General features: G+C 38.0%; 1 protein-coding gene across 2 annotated transcripts in view; it reads right to left on the bottom strand.

Annotated features, from left to right (window-relative positions):
- Nucleotides 1–15,177, bottom strand: part of ASCC3 (activating signal cointegrator 1 complex subunit 3) — a 301,569-nt gene extending 286,392 nt beyond the window's left edge. The window contains exon 1 of one of the 2 annotated variants that reach the window (XM_053664954.1): nt 14,934–15,177. The gene's annotated coding sequence lies outside the window, so the exon portion shown is untranslated. Of the gene's footprint in view, nt 1–1,104; nt 1,200–14,933 lie in introns of those variants that run through there. The other variant, XM_053664955.1, reaches the window with a different exon arrangement.
- Nucleotides 15,178–15,407: the final 230 nt, after the last annotated feature.

The raw sequence follows: 15,407 nt of genomic DNA, 5'->3' as shown, positions 1-15,407 counted from the left end.
TGTTCACTGATTTCACCTCACATTATCCCATGCCTTCAGAGTCTCACTGCTTTGTTTTGGTTTTCTTAAAACATGTTTTGTTTTTGCTCTTAAAAATGGACACTTGCACATAAGTCCATTGGCATTAGTGGTTCTCTGCTGAAATGCTCTTCAAAAGTTCATATAGCTGACTCCTAGACAGACATACAGGTCTTAGTCTTAGCTTAAAAGATCAAGAAGGGCCTTTCCTGACCAGTCTAAGACAGGGCAGCTACTCAGTTACTGTCTATCAAAGCACAAAATTTCATTCCTCTTTTATCACACTAATTAATATTTGACATTTACTTATTTACTCATGTGTTATGTTATACAACAAAGAATAAGGTTCTTATTTCTGTCACTCAATAATTATTTGGTAAATAGTAAAAGGGAGAAAAGGAGACATTGCTAACAGGGAGACTGAAGAACAGAAGAAGAACGAATTCTAGCAGCTGGGAAAGGGAAGAACTCCCAGAGAAAGAAGGAATCAGATAATCTGATCTAATCTCCTTTACGTGCCCACAACTAACTTTCTGGCAAATAGACTAATAACATTTACTATGAGGAGTGTCCTTATTTACGGAATACTCTCAGTTTTATTCTGGTTCAGAACTGCTTAATATTGGCTCTCTGCAGAATGTCCCATAAGCAATACAAGTCTTTGGATAGTTCTCAGTTAGGAATATTTTGCCTTCTATGGGCCATTTGGCAATATCTGGTGACATCTTAAGTTATCACAACTGGGGGAATACTAATGGCTTCTGGCAGGTAGACGCCAGTGATGCTGCTAAACATCCTGTAATACACAGGATGGCTTCCTGACAACAAAGAATTACCTAGCCCAGCGATTTTCTATCAGTGTGCCACAGCAGGCACACTGGTATAATGCAAAAAATTTTTAAATATGCAACACTGTAGGGAACCAGTCTGTTTGATAATGGCAAATGTCACTTAGCCCTGCATTGAAAGCCAACAGGGGAGAAGTGGTGGGCAGGAGCCAGACCCTCCAACCAGTTTTCCCGTGGGAATCAGGCCCAGAAAATGCATCCAGAGTGTTATGGCTTGCTCTTCCTAAAACTCGCTCACCCTGGTCTGAAACAGTAGATGTTTATTGCCTGTCTTCAAGGTAATTTCCAAAGCCTGTGTAAACTTTCCCAAGGATGGAGCGTAATCAGCTCACCACCTTTCCCTTCTGCATTTGTTATTTTCATTGCCTTGATGGTACCTAAAATGTAGACAAAAACATTCTATGTAATAGTAATAAGACCTGAGAGAAACAATAAAAGCCTGTCCAGGCAAGGGTCGGGGCACTCTCCCCTTGAGAGGAGTGGCCGTAGGACTCTCATCCTACGAGAGTACCATACTGTCCCTTTCTCTCCACAGGACTGCTGTTGTCTGTGTGCATTTGTTCTCACCTTCAGCCACAACATACAGACTTTGCTAGCCGGAATCTACAACACAATACCTGACTATTTTTTTAGTCAGGGGCACTGACCTCTTTTCCTTTAGAATGTCAAATAAAAAAAAGACAATAGCTATACAACAGCTGCTAATTTGAATAAATCAAAATTATACCTATTTTTGATCAGATAGGCAAAAATATGTATTTTATTGTTCCACAGAATTTCACTAATTAGTTTATGTGTGCCATGAAATAAAAAGGTTGGAAATTACCAAATCTAGCCCCAAAACATCAACAGTACAGAGATTATGAAACTCCACTCTAGTGTTGAAAACAGAGAACATAGGTACTTCCCACAGTGTGCAGAGACCCATTACCCTCAATCGAGAGACTTCACTTATCATTTTGGGCCAAAGAACATGTGTCCAATGTGAAAAGGGGGCCATATAGTCTGCCTCAAACCACTACCTGCTTCTACTCTTCTTAATTGTTTATATCCTTTAAGTAATTACAAAGTTTGATACTTGAAAAACTCTGACTCCTATATTAATATGATTAGATACAAAGTAACTGTGAAATGTTTATCAAAATAAGAGATAAAGTGAAAATAATGAAGACTTCCAGAGAAGATGGAGGCCTAGGTAGACACACTTGACCTCCTTGCACAAACAAAAAGTGGACAACAACAAATTTAACAAAAATTAACCAGAACTACCAGAAAAACAAACTGTAAGGAAGTCCAACAACAAAGGAGTTAGAGACACTCATCCAGACTGGGGGAGCTGGGGTGGAGAGGACTCCTGGCAAGGTGGCGGTGGGAGGACCAGGGCAGGCACGGGGGCGGCTGGCAGAGCAGATGATACCACATTTGCATACAGATAAACCAGGAGAAAGGACTGGGGAGTGAGACAGTGCAACCCGGGGTTCCAATGCAAGGAAATAAATTCTCAAAACCTCGGACTATAAAAACCTGTGGGGGTTAAGGAGGCCAGAAGAAACTCCCAGCCTCACAGGAGAGTTCACTGGAGAGACCCACAGGGTCTTAGAATGAATGTACACAAAATCACCCACCCAGGAACCAGCACCAGAAGGGCCCAATTTGCTTGTGGGTAGCAGGGGAAGTGACTGAAAACCGACAGAGAGCCAAGCAAGCAGCACTGTTCCCTCTTGGACCCCTCCCCCACATACAGCACTACAATGCATCACCATGGGTTGCCCCACCCTGGTGAATATCTAAGGCTCCTCCCTTTACTACAAAACAGGTGGGCCAAGACAAAAAAATATGGCCCAAATGAAAGAAGAAATCAAAGCTCCAGAAAAAATACAACGAAGCGACAAAGAGAGAGCCATCCTATCAGATGCACAGTTGAAAACAATGGTAATCAGGATGAGCACAGAAATGGTTGAGTATTACTGCAAAATAGAGAAAAAAGTGACGGCTATGCAAAGCGAAATAAAAGACAATGTATAAGGAACCAACAGCGAAGGAAAAGAAACTGGGACTCAAATCAACTGTTTGGAGCAGAAGGAAGAAAGAAACATTCAACTACAACAGAATGAAAAAACAAGAATTTGCAAAAATGAGGAGAGGCTTAGGAACCTCAGGGACAATTTTAAACGTCCCAACATTGGAATCATATGGGTGTAGGAAGAAGAACAAAACCAAGAAATTAAAAACGTATTTGAACAAATAGTAAAAGAGAATTTCCCCAAGCTGGCAAAAGAAATAAGATTTCCAAGAAGCCCATGAAGCTCAGAGTACCTCAGAAAAGTTGGACCCAAGGAAGCACATACCTAGGTAGATCATAATTACATTACCCAAGATTAAAGATAAGGAGACAATCTTAAAGCAGCAAGAGAAAAAGAGACAGATGCCTACAAAGGAATTCCCGTAAGACTATCTGCTGATTTCTCAAAAGAAACCTTACACGCTAGAAAGGGCTAGAAAGAAGTAATTGAAGTCATGAAAGGCAAGGACCTACATCCAAGATTACTCTATCCAGCAAAGCTACCATTTACAATGGAAGGGCAGACAAAGTGCTTCCCGGATGAGGTCATGTTAAAGGAGTTCATCATCACCAAGCCTTTATTATATGAAATGTTAGCCCTTATTATATGAAAAGACTTAGCTAAGAGAAAAAGGTAAAAAGTACGAACAGTAAAATGACAACAATCTCACAACTATCAACAACTGAACTTAAACGAAAACCAACAAAGCAAAGAACTAGAATAGGAACAGATTCACAGAAATAGAGATCACATAGAGGGTTATCGGTGGAGAGGGGGAGCAGGGAGAATGGCGGAAAAGCTACAGGGAAGAAGAAGCATAAATGGTAGGTACCAAATAGGCAGGGGGAGATTAAGAATAGTATGGGAAATTGAGAAGCCAAAAAACTTATATGTAGGATCCACGGACATGAACTAAGGTGGGAGAATGTCGGTGGGAGGGCAAGTACAGGGCAGAGGGGAATAAAGCGGTGAAAAAAACAAGACAACTGTAATAGCATGATCAATAAAATATATTTTAAAATAATGAAGACTATAACAAGAAATGACTACAAAAATTTAAAATACCATCCTTAGAATTAAAAATATAAACTTGTTAAATTTAAAAACAATCCCATTATGCTGTTACAAAATGAAAAAGTATAGGTTAAGGAGGACAGAGAGAAACAAGTCCAAATACATCAATACTCCCAGTAAATACAAATAAATTAAACCTAACATTCAAATATTGGCAGATTGAATTACTAAACAGCAATCACGAAAACACTAGAGCTACTCCTAAACCACAGGACAAAGACAGGCTGCAAGTTAAGGCATAAAATAAGATCCTCCTAAAAAATACTAAAAATAACAAATCAGACATAACGGATTTTCTACAAATATTATTGGAATTTTTTAAACTTTCTTTATAATAATAAAAGATACAGCACTAAGAAAACATATATCAAAATTTTTAATTTGTAGGCATGCTGATGAAATTGCCTTAAAATAAAATAAGCAAACCTTCATAAGAAAGTGACAAGTTTAACATCAAAGTGAAAGTTTAATAATTAATTATTGATAGGTGAAATCAACACCAACAAAAATTCAGTAAAGAATAAAACACTTGAACAGTGAAATTAGTAAATTTAATGGACATATGCAGAAACCTACACCTAATGGTTAGAAAATATGTACTCTTCTCAAGTACATCAATAACAGTTTAAAATGGTCTATGTTGACTAAGCCATGCAGCAAGCACATCTCAACAAATTTCAATAAGTAAGTATCAAAAGTCAGCAAACTTTTCCTGTTTAAAGAGAGACAGCAAATATTTTAGGTGGGCCAGGCCACCATGCAGTCTCTGCCTCATAGCCATTGCTTTATTATTTTTGAACAACACTTTAAAAGTGTAAAAATTATTCCTGGGCTTAGGGTGACCAAATTAGTTTACTGACCCCCAATATAGCTGACATTTGCTGAGCAAAATAAAATTAGATTAGAAGTCAGAAATGGAAAAGATAAAGCAAAAAACAAATAAACAGATGACTGCATTGAAGATCAATGCAATTGAAGTTCAATGCAATTTATTGATCATTGAAGATCAATAAATAAATGGTATCAGAAAGGCTAGGGGAAAAAAACAGCTGAATTCTCTACATCATGCTAAAAAATATTAATCAGGGAAGCCAAATAATCCATTTTAAATGTGAACTACCCACTGGGATGAATTTTGGACAGTGTTTCTAGAAACAAAATGATTCAGAGAATCATATCTGTGTTTGAATACTTTCTGGAGCATGTGGAAGAAATGAAGTCAGGAGTCGGCGGAGAGTGCAGAGAAGACAGCACCCTCCAACTGTAGTACGCACCAAAGTCAGCTGAGGGCTTCTCAAGTTGCTGAGCCCCACCATGCAATTCCCTGACTCAGCGGATAAGATGGCACTGAGACGGGACACTGTCAAGGTCAGAATTCAGAAACCATCGCCCTTATATTTATAACCCTCTACTATGCACTTCAAAAGGGGGCCATGTTCCATGGTAAATCCTAACAAGAATTTTTACCTTTTACTCCTTACTTATATTGTATCTTATTGCCACCAATTGGTTATTTGAATTAATCAAACACAATATGCCAAATAAAAGGTACAAAAACAGTAATACTGGAGACTCTGCCCACTATTTCACACACTGAATACATGCTCTAGAATGAATGGAGAAAGCAACAATATGGTGCTCCCTTAGACTGTTTCGATTACCATATGCATCTCAAACTGTGAACATCTTGCTGCATTGCATGGCTCCAATGTTTAAAACTATGTTCTCTTTCTAAAAAATATATACAACATGGCCATTAAACATAAGCCAAGTTTTTCACCTGGTTCATCTGAAGGAATTGTGTTATGTTCCAAGTCTGGGGGGGAAATGGCTTTGCAGGACATATTGAGAGGCAACATGTTGTGACAACCTAGTGTCTTCAGAGATTTTCAAGGGAAATTTTAATTATTCATTATTTCTACCTAACAAGTTTTCTTTAGATCCTAATTCACTCTTAAGCAAGAAGCCATTGTTCCTGAATAGTTTCTAATAACAACTGGAGCATGGACAACAGAGAAAGCAAGAGAAAGATAAACACATACATACAGGGTATGGCAAAAGTAGGTTTACAGTTTTGCATGGAAAATAATACAATAATTAATAAACACAAAAATAAATTGTTTTACATCCTCACAACTGTAAACCTACTTTTACCCCACCTTGTATACTACTTTAAATAAATCAAAATATATAGTAGTTTGGTAAAAATATTTATATGAGGTTCTTATACCCCAACTACTTAGTATTCAAAGGTGGGGAGGATGTGGGGGATAAACCTAGACAGGCTCATAACCATAAACAAAACTGTCTTTGTATTACAGAAGACCCCATAGTTATATTAATTTTATTTGAAAAAGAGTATGGAAAGCTTTTAAGTGCCCTTGAAAAACAAGTAGCTAGAATAATATATCAGTATCAGATGAGAACAAGAATAGTTATAAAGAACATCCCACAAGGATCAAGCAAGCATACATATTATTCTAAAGTATACATGAAAGAGACCCACTACATGCTAGGCAGTGTGTATTTTATTTCTCCCCACATTAGTCCAGTGAAGAAGATCCTGGCCCAGATTATCTTGAGCAAAGCAAAATTCTCATTCCACTCCAATCTATGGGCCTCTGACAGATAGACCCAAAAATATATGTCTGTCCCATAATAAACCCTGAGAAGATTACTCTGAATTGAAACCATGAATACTTCTTCTCAAGAGGTACCTTATACACCAAACCAAAACTCTAGTGATGCTCTGGAACCAGTCTTAGCTGTTTACAAAGAAAGGGTTTTTCTGACCTTGTAAACTAGTTTCTCTGTATCACAATTGCATCGAACACCATTAAATTCTTCAATACAAGCTCTGAAACTGATGATCATTTAGAAACATGATTCAAGTTTCTACCCAAAGAATTAGTACAGTCTAAACCCAAAAATATTTATCAAAGGGTATGCAGCCTTAATCTTCACTTACTCTTTTGTACAAAGTAGAGAAAATTTCCAAAAAGCCCTAACACTGCCACTATGTAAAAGAAATTGGCACACACTTAGTAATAGTAGATAAAATCTCTCTACCACTTTCTCAATAGAGAAAATCTAGAGAATAAAATCAGGACTCAAATGAATAAATGTAGCAAACAAGAAATATAAAAAACAGATAAGCAAATTACTAATTCATTAGGCATTATGAACTAGATCAAATATATAGGTAGTAAGAATTTTCCTGTCCCACAATAACTTCACTTAATATATGCTTTATTTGACCTTTCTGAAAGCATGATATATATTGCCATGAACATTATATAACATTCTATTCTGAACTGTTGTTTCAATGTTTATGAATAAAAACTTAATTACTTATAAAAACAGGGTACTATCTTTCCCTTTATGTTGTATCAGTCAGAAATGTGCCCCAACATTTTTATGTGCCTTGTTCTGGGCTGAACTGTCACCTCCTTATCATGTTCCATTCCCTGCTACTCACAGCTTCCTAAACTGAAAGATGTTTGAAAGGTCAGGCTCGTGTGTGTGTGTATGTGTGTGTATATATGTGTGTGTGTGTATGCATGTGTAGTGTACACATGAGTGTGTATATATATTATTTTTTTCCTATCGTTTATCCCCTTCTACCTCCACCCACTTTCCTCCCCTTAACAATCACCACACTGCTGTCCATATCTATCAGTTCTTTGTTTTTATTTTTGTTTTTAGGCCTGTTTGTTAATAGCTGTGAGTTTGTTGTCATTTTAGTGTTCTTATTTTTTATCTTCTTTTTCTTAGATAAGTCCCTTTAACATTTCATATAATAAGGGCTGGGTGATGATGAACTCCTTTAACCCGACCTTATCTGGAAAGCCCTTTTTTATCTGCCCTTCCATTGTAAATGATAGCTCTGCTGGGTAGAGTAATCTTGGATGTAGGTCCTTGCCTTTCATGACTTCAAACACTTCTTTCCAGCCCCTTCTTGCCTGCAAGGCTTCTTGTGAGAAATCAGGAAATAAGCTTACGGGAATTCCTTTGTAGGTAACTGTTTCCTTTTCTCTTGCTGTTTTTAAGACTGTCTCCTTATCTTTAATCTTGGGTAATGTAATTATGATCTGCCTTGGTCTGTTCCTCCTTGGGTCCAACTTCTGTGGGACTCTGAGCTTCATGGATTTCCTGGAAATCTTATTTCCTTTGCCAGATTAAGGAAATTCTCCTTCACTATTTGTTCAAATAAGTTTTTAATTTCTTGCTCTTCCTCTTCTCCTTCTGGTACCCCTATGATTTATATATTGGAATGTTTAAAGATGTCATGGAGGTTCCTAAGCCTCTCTCATTTTTTTTAATTTTTGTTTCTTCATTCTGCTCTGGTTGAATGTTTCTTTCCCCCTCCTGCTCCAAATGGTTGATTTGAGTCCCGGTTTCCATCCCATCACTGTTGGTTCCCTGTTCATTTTCTTTTCTTCACTCTACATAGCCTTCATTTTCCCTCTAATTTGTGACCATATTCAACCAATGCTGTGAGCATTCTGATCACCAGTGTTTTGAACTGTGTGTATCTGACAGGTTGGTTATCTCTATGTTGCTTAGTTGTATTTCTCTGGAGTTTTGATCTGTTCTTTAATTTGGGCCATTTTTTTTCTCTTATATTCTAATTTCTAAGCCATTTTTCTTAGCAACAAATTATATATGCTACCATTCAGAGGGAAAATGGGTTTTGTCAATGACACCTCCAACTTTTAAAATTTACTTACTGAAAGAAGGACAATACTTCAAAAAACATTAACCATTAGGAACACATTTTTTTTTCAAAATTCACTTTCTCTGATGTTTTAAAAATTACAGCATGTGACCTTAAGTTTTCTAACAATAACAATCATTTCTCTGTGGATTGCTGGTCAACTACTTTTATAGTGAAGAGAATCAGAAAAATTGTATGTGTTGATTTTTTATAAAGATGACATCTGTATAGGTTGAACAATAATGTTTTTTAATGTTTTATAAAGTTGTCCATATAAGGGCAGACCATAAAATACTTGGGTCACTAAATACTGGATGTTGCTTTCTGATCCCAAAAGTACCTTTTGAAAATGTATCTATACTGACTAATGTCAGTACATTATCAAATTTAAGCACTCTTTTTCACATGAGTGACTTCTGAATAGCTGAAGACCTGGCACTCTACTTTAAGCCTTGTCTTCACCAAGCTAATCAGTCCCCTTTCATGTCTTCAATTCTCCTCATTATGCCTTGGTTTCTAACCTGTTACACAGAAATAAACATGTAGAAACACGCAGAAACATGCATGAGCAGTATGTACACCAACTTCAAGGTAGCAAATTGAGAGAGAAACAAAAAAAATTAGCAATACTTTATAAAAGAGAAAGATCTGAAACAAAGCAAATTATGTTATACCTATGTGGCAAATACAACAGTGTATATTACATTATTTTCTAAAATGTTCTATTCTTGAAACATTCTATAATTAAAAGATTTAATTATATTTTAAAAACAGAAGGCTAATAAGAGAGATAATAACTGTGAAAATATCAAACTTAACACCTGACAAATACTAGGTTTCAGGTAGTGTAAACACTACCTGAAAATTCTTAGACTTATAAGAGAAGGAACCTCTGAACACTGAACATCTGGGTGCCTTTTTAATATTCCCGCCCATAATGAACTTCAATTCCATTTAACCTACATCAATTCTGCTATTTCTAATCCCCAGAGTCCATTTTCCATTCTCTTTAGTATAAAAGAAGGATGTAGATTAAGAAGTAAAATAAATCTACTTTATCTTTTTTAGCATCCTAAGAAAACAGACTGATGAATACAGCTTAAAAATTGTTTCTTCAAGGATATGCATTGCAAGTCTTAAAATTTCTTTTATTTGTCCTTGGTTTGCATAATCTGTCTCCCTATTTAACTCCTATTCTTTAAAAATGTCCAGACACAACATACCAGTTTCTAGAGATACTTTCCTACTCTTGACCACCAGAGTTATGTGTGACTTCACTGTCAGGATAACATTTTCAAGAGACCTAAACTCTGAACATCTACCTTTGTGATTATACTCTCAGACTAAGAATCAAATAAACCTGTCCTGTAAAGTCCAGCTGCCAAATGCAGCAGGTAAAAATATAGTTTGTAAAGTTAAATTTGAATTTCAGGTAAACAGCAAGTAATTTAGTCAAATTTGTTCCATGCAATGTTTGTAACATCCTTGCATGTGACACACTTAAACTTAAAAAGTATTTCTGTATTAAAAATTACATACATACATATATTCTGTGTCTGTTATTTATCAACTTTACACAAGAGAATGTGTCCCATGAGGATGGGAATTTTGCTTTTGTTCGCTGCAGTATACATAGCCACCTGAAAGAGGGTCTGGGCACAGTAGGTCCTCAGTAAATAACTGCACAATGGATGGATAAATGGATTGACTGGAAATATAAAGGGAGGCCACAGCTGTGACAAAAAAGGACTATTATCTGCAGGTCTGGATTCCCATATACTTATTTTTTTAATGTTTTTATCATCTTCAGTTCAAGACCTCAGACATATATTTCCACAGAAATTAGTTTAATTATTTGATTATTTCAGTCCTTAAGAAGAGATGACTTAAAAACTAGTAAGTTTACTCAAACACAAAAGAAATCAAAATCTAATGTCATTTATTCAACTCATTTTCTCAAAGAACTCAAAAACTTACCCATGCATAAACTTAATTCTAAAATTAGTATTTAGGTAAGCATTTTCAAAATCTCAAGTTAATAAAGCAGAATAGCAAAATCAAGGGTAAAAGAAAAGTTGGTATTTGTTAGCAACTCTTTCTAGGGCTCAGAAAGAAAATCAGAGCAAAAGAATGTAAGAACAGCTTTCATTCATTTAACTGACATTTCTTGACTAGTGTTTCTACTACATGCTAGACACCAAGTGGGTGGCCATGGTGAGCAAAATCAAAGTGAAATTTATATACAGTCTAGTGGGGGAGACAAACCAATTAAACAAGCTATGTCGATACAAAATAAGACTGCTATAGAAAGGCAGTAACAAGTGTGATCGTAACAGAAAGGAAGTTGGGAAGGGGAAGTGGCTTTGTTACACTGAGGCTTCAAGGATGAAGAGTTGGCTAGGTAAAGAGAGCAACATATTCCAGCTGAGGGGTGAGAACATTTCATATCAAGGAACTGCAAAGATGACTGCAGTGTAATCAATGAGAAATGTGACAAGAGATGGAGCTAGAGCAACAGGTAAGAATCAGGTCATGAAAGGCCTCGTAAATCACATTTTTAGAAATTATTCTGATAGCATAAAAATTTCCAAGAGAGTTTTTACTTGAGTTGTGTTTAATAACAATTACTCTCACTGCAGTGAAGGGCTTGTGCTTCAGGAAGGCAAGATGGAGCTGCAGAAAGATACCAGGGGATTGTTGCAGTAATCCAGATGAAAGGCAGAGGATAAATTCCTAAACTGAAGTAATAATAGTGATTTAGAGAAAAGTGGATGAATCCAAGTGATTAAAGTTATTTGGCTTGTGATTATCTGTATTTGTGGTATCTGTAAATGTGGAAGACTGACTTCCACATTTACAGATCAGACTGATGGTACGATTCACTGAACTAAGATATACAAGAGTAGACGGAGATTATTTTAGGGGGAGGGAAGTGGCAGGATATAGGGAACTGTTCCTTGAGGCGAGGGAAATGTAGCCCAGCCCCCAACTCGGAAAGGCCGGTGGAGAGCGAGGTCTGGCACACAGGACCCACACCCATGGATAGGTTCTCCAGTAGGGAATCAGGCCTGCATTGTACCTAGGCTGCTATGAAGTTTGCTTTTGCTAAAACTCCCTCACCCTTGGATTGAGGAAGAAAATGTTTACTGCATATCTCTAAAGTAACTTGTGCCCAACCTCCCATGTATGGAGTGTAACCAACCAGTTCAACCACTTTTCCCCTTGATCTGCAACATCCTTCTCTTGGAAGTAATTAGCAACATTGTTTCCTTTGTTATCTGTAAAAGGTAATTACCTACAGTGAACCTGTGCATAGTAAATGAGGACCATCCTCCATGGAATATACCTAGAAAAGCAAAAGCCTGTCCAGGCAGGGGTCAGGCCCTCTCTCTTACTTCGAGAGCAGACTTGCCGTCCCTTTTTCTCCAGAGAACTTCTGTAGTCTGCATGAATTTGTTCGTTGAAGCCACAACACACAGACCCTGCCAGCCAGGGTCTGAGGACAACAAGAAGAGAGAAAAACCACCCAAGGATTGTGTGTGGACTAAGAAGAAAAGGCAGCTAAAGGTAGAGAAAAACAAGCCTTTAAGGAATGAATAGGTGGGGAAAGTCTATAAAAGAGATTTTGAAACGCAGAGCACCAAAAAAAGGCCAGGGAAAAACCAGAAGTGTTGTGTCTCCAAAACCAAGGGAAGAAGGGTAAAGTTTTAAGAAACAGGTATGGCCCTAGCAGGTATGGCTTAGTAGGTGGGAGGGTTGTCCCATAACTGAAAGGTTGAAGGTTCAATTACCAGTCAGGACAGTGTATGATCCCTAGGCGGGTACAGGAGGCAATGAATGGGAGGCAATGTAGCGACGTTTCTCTTTCTTTCTTTCTCTCTCTGTCTCTGAAGACAATCAAAAAAATGTCCTCAGGTGAGGATTAAAAAACAATTTAGGAAAAAAAAATGTCGAGTGATGTCAAGAAATGTGGTAAAATACCCACTGGGTTCAGAATTTCAGCAATGTTCTTCTAGTGTCCTGTTTCCAATAAATACAAACAGAAGAGCTCTGAAAAACTAAAGTAAGTCACTCTTCCAACTCCCTAATAACTCGTTTTTTCGGCTAAAATTAGTGACATAGGATACCAAAATTTTCACTCTTTAATCAGTGAATAGCCTCTATTTTTTACCAATTTTGGATGGGCCAAAGGAGCATTCACTGACCAAGTATTTTTCCTTGCCTGAAGTGCATTCCCTGAACCGTCCTTTCAAAGCCAGCATCTTGATTATAATCTCTGAGAATGCAAACACAGTGTTATGTCTTGCTTTTCCCTGGTATGGTTCATGGTCTGTGCCAAGGAACTAAATAAATATTTGTTCAATGATGTGTACTCAGAGCATTGATATGTGCAGCTTTCCAGAAATGATTTTTAGGTTATTCCTTACCACTCTAATCCTTGAAATGCAGAAATGATAATGTCTTTGCAAAGTTTCCTTCACACCTTAAAGAATGCTCAGAAGCAACTGTTCAGTGAGTCTCCAAAGTACTACTTAAAGCAGAGCTCACTCACAGACAAAGACAACAGTATGGTGATTACCAAAAGGAAAAGTGGGTGGGGACAGGTAGAATATGGTAACAGGAGGTATAAATGGTGATGGAAAGACACTTGACTTGGGGTGGTGAAAACACAATACAATATACAAACAATGTATAATGGAATTGTACACCTGAAACTTACATAATCTTATTAACCAATGTCTCCACATTTTAGAAAAGGCATGCGCACTGGGAAAAGATGTAATGAAATTACTTTTGTAAACTGAGTATCACTCTCAGATTAATTTCTTCTTATAAATCATTTATGTAGAATTTTATAGCTAAGTTTCTTAAATCAAGATGTAGATATATTTATTTCTCTTATAAATAGGGGCAAAATTTAACATTCTTATATTCTTCCATCTGATCAGCCTGTTGGGCATTTTATTCACTTTTAAGAAAGTAAAAAAAACTTCTAAAAACACAACTTGTCTCATCAGTTACCAAGAATTCCTCTCTTGGAATGGAGTGTAAGTTTTCCTTTATCATATGTGTATGCCATGTTTCTTAGCTATACACAACTGAGTAACTTGCCAGTCATTGACAATTTCAAAATGTCTAGAAAGTCTTTGAAAATGCTAGAAAACATTAATTGCAAAAGAAAACTGTTTAGCAGGGATCAAGAAAGTTAAAACATGAAAAATAAATCCACTCACATAAAATTATTCAGCCCCATGCTTGATTGGCATCCCTAAGGAGTCTTTTTCTAATGCAAGACTATTATTATAACCACAATTAAAAATAAAAGATGAATAGCACAACCCGGTATAGAATCAAAAGCTGAATTCTCAATTTCGACAACACTGAATATCAGAAGGATAATTTCAATCTACGAAACACACAATCTGGTGATGGAAATATCGGCTATTCAATCTTACCTCACTTAGGGAAAGAAAGACGTAAAATATGATTACTAGTTAGAACTGTACATGTGATTTCATTCACATCAAACTTTTAGCTACCACTAAAATCATCCTTCTTTTGAACCAAGGAACAGAAAAATACATGAACACACTGCACTCAATGAATAAATTAGCTTGTGATAAGAAGCCTATTTAAAATAACTTCCCATGTAGCCCCCACACCTCCCTAGGGCGAGAGCGCGCGCGCGCACACACATCTACTTACTTCAAAATGACATTTTAGATTACTCGATTGCTAAATTCACTCACAATTTACCATGGTCAACTCCCTGCCCAGTCTATTTACTTTTCAATGTACGGGTAAAAAATACAAGAAAGCATATTCTCTCCCAAAACCTACGTGAATACCAAAAAGTTACCAAGACTTTGGAACGGGGAAAAAAAAAACTAATGAAAACAAATTACCCACGCACAAGAAAGAAAAATCATCCCATGTGGTGACCACCTTGTGACTTAACCCCTGGGCAACAGGTGGCTCAGTTCATTTTTTTGATCCCCACCCCCACGGACAAATTCCAAGAATGGTTCGACTGTGGGAGGTCCAGGACTAGTCCGAAGACCAAAAGACAGATGACAGCTTGGGACTTGCCTCCAAGGCTAACTGAGAATCCTCAGAGGCTAGCCCGGTCTAGGTGCCCACCCCGCAACCCCTGCCTCCCGCCAGCCTCCCAGGGTCGGAATGCCCCGTCTCCTCTGATCTCCACCTCCTTACCTCTCGGTCCCAGCTCACGCGCTTCCCATCCCTGTCAGTTTCGGTTCCGCACCTCTTTCCCTTTATGTTTTATTTTTACTTGCCACTCCAAGTGGGGGGCATTAAGCAGGTCAGACCACCGAGGAGTCCACGTCCACACCTCACGCCGGGCTCGCCAGTGACTCCCAATTAACAAAACGCGACAAGCAAGGATGGCCACAGCGTCCAGCGCCAGACAAACCTACAAACCCGGAAAGTAGGAATGGGGCGGAGCAGGCGCAGGCCAACACGTCACAGGCCTGCTGCGACGCCAACGTAGACACGTAGCTCCCTCTAGCCCCACCCCTCGGAGGGTTGCCGGCGGAGGCCCCGCCTCCTGCCCGCTGATCTCTGAGCAGGACCCGGCCTGAGGCTGAGGTGCGTTCAGGACTGGCATGGGCACTGGTGCTGGTGTTCCCGGGACTCCCTGGCCTGGCGTTTGCCCCCGCCCGCCGA

This window comes from Artibeus jamaicensis, unplaced genomic scaffold (genome assembly GCF_021234435.1).
Source record: "Artibeus jamaicensis isolate MK-2021 breed Jamaican fruit bat unplaced genomic scaffold, CSHL_Jam_final contig_387, whole genome shotgun sequence".
Taxonomy (NCBI): domain Eukaryota; kingdom Metazoa; phylum Chordata; class Mammalia; order Chiroptera; family Phyllostomidae; genus Artibeus; species Artibeus jamaicensis.
This window is presented reverse-complemented; position numbering and strand designations above follow the sequence as displayed.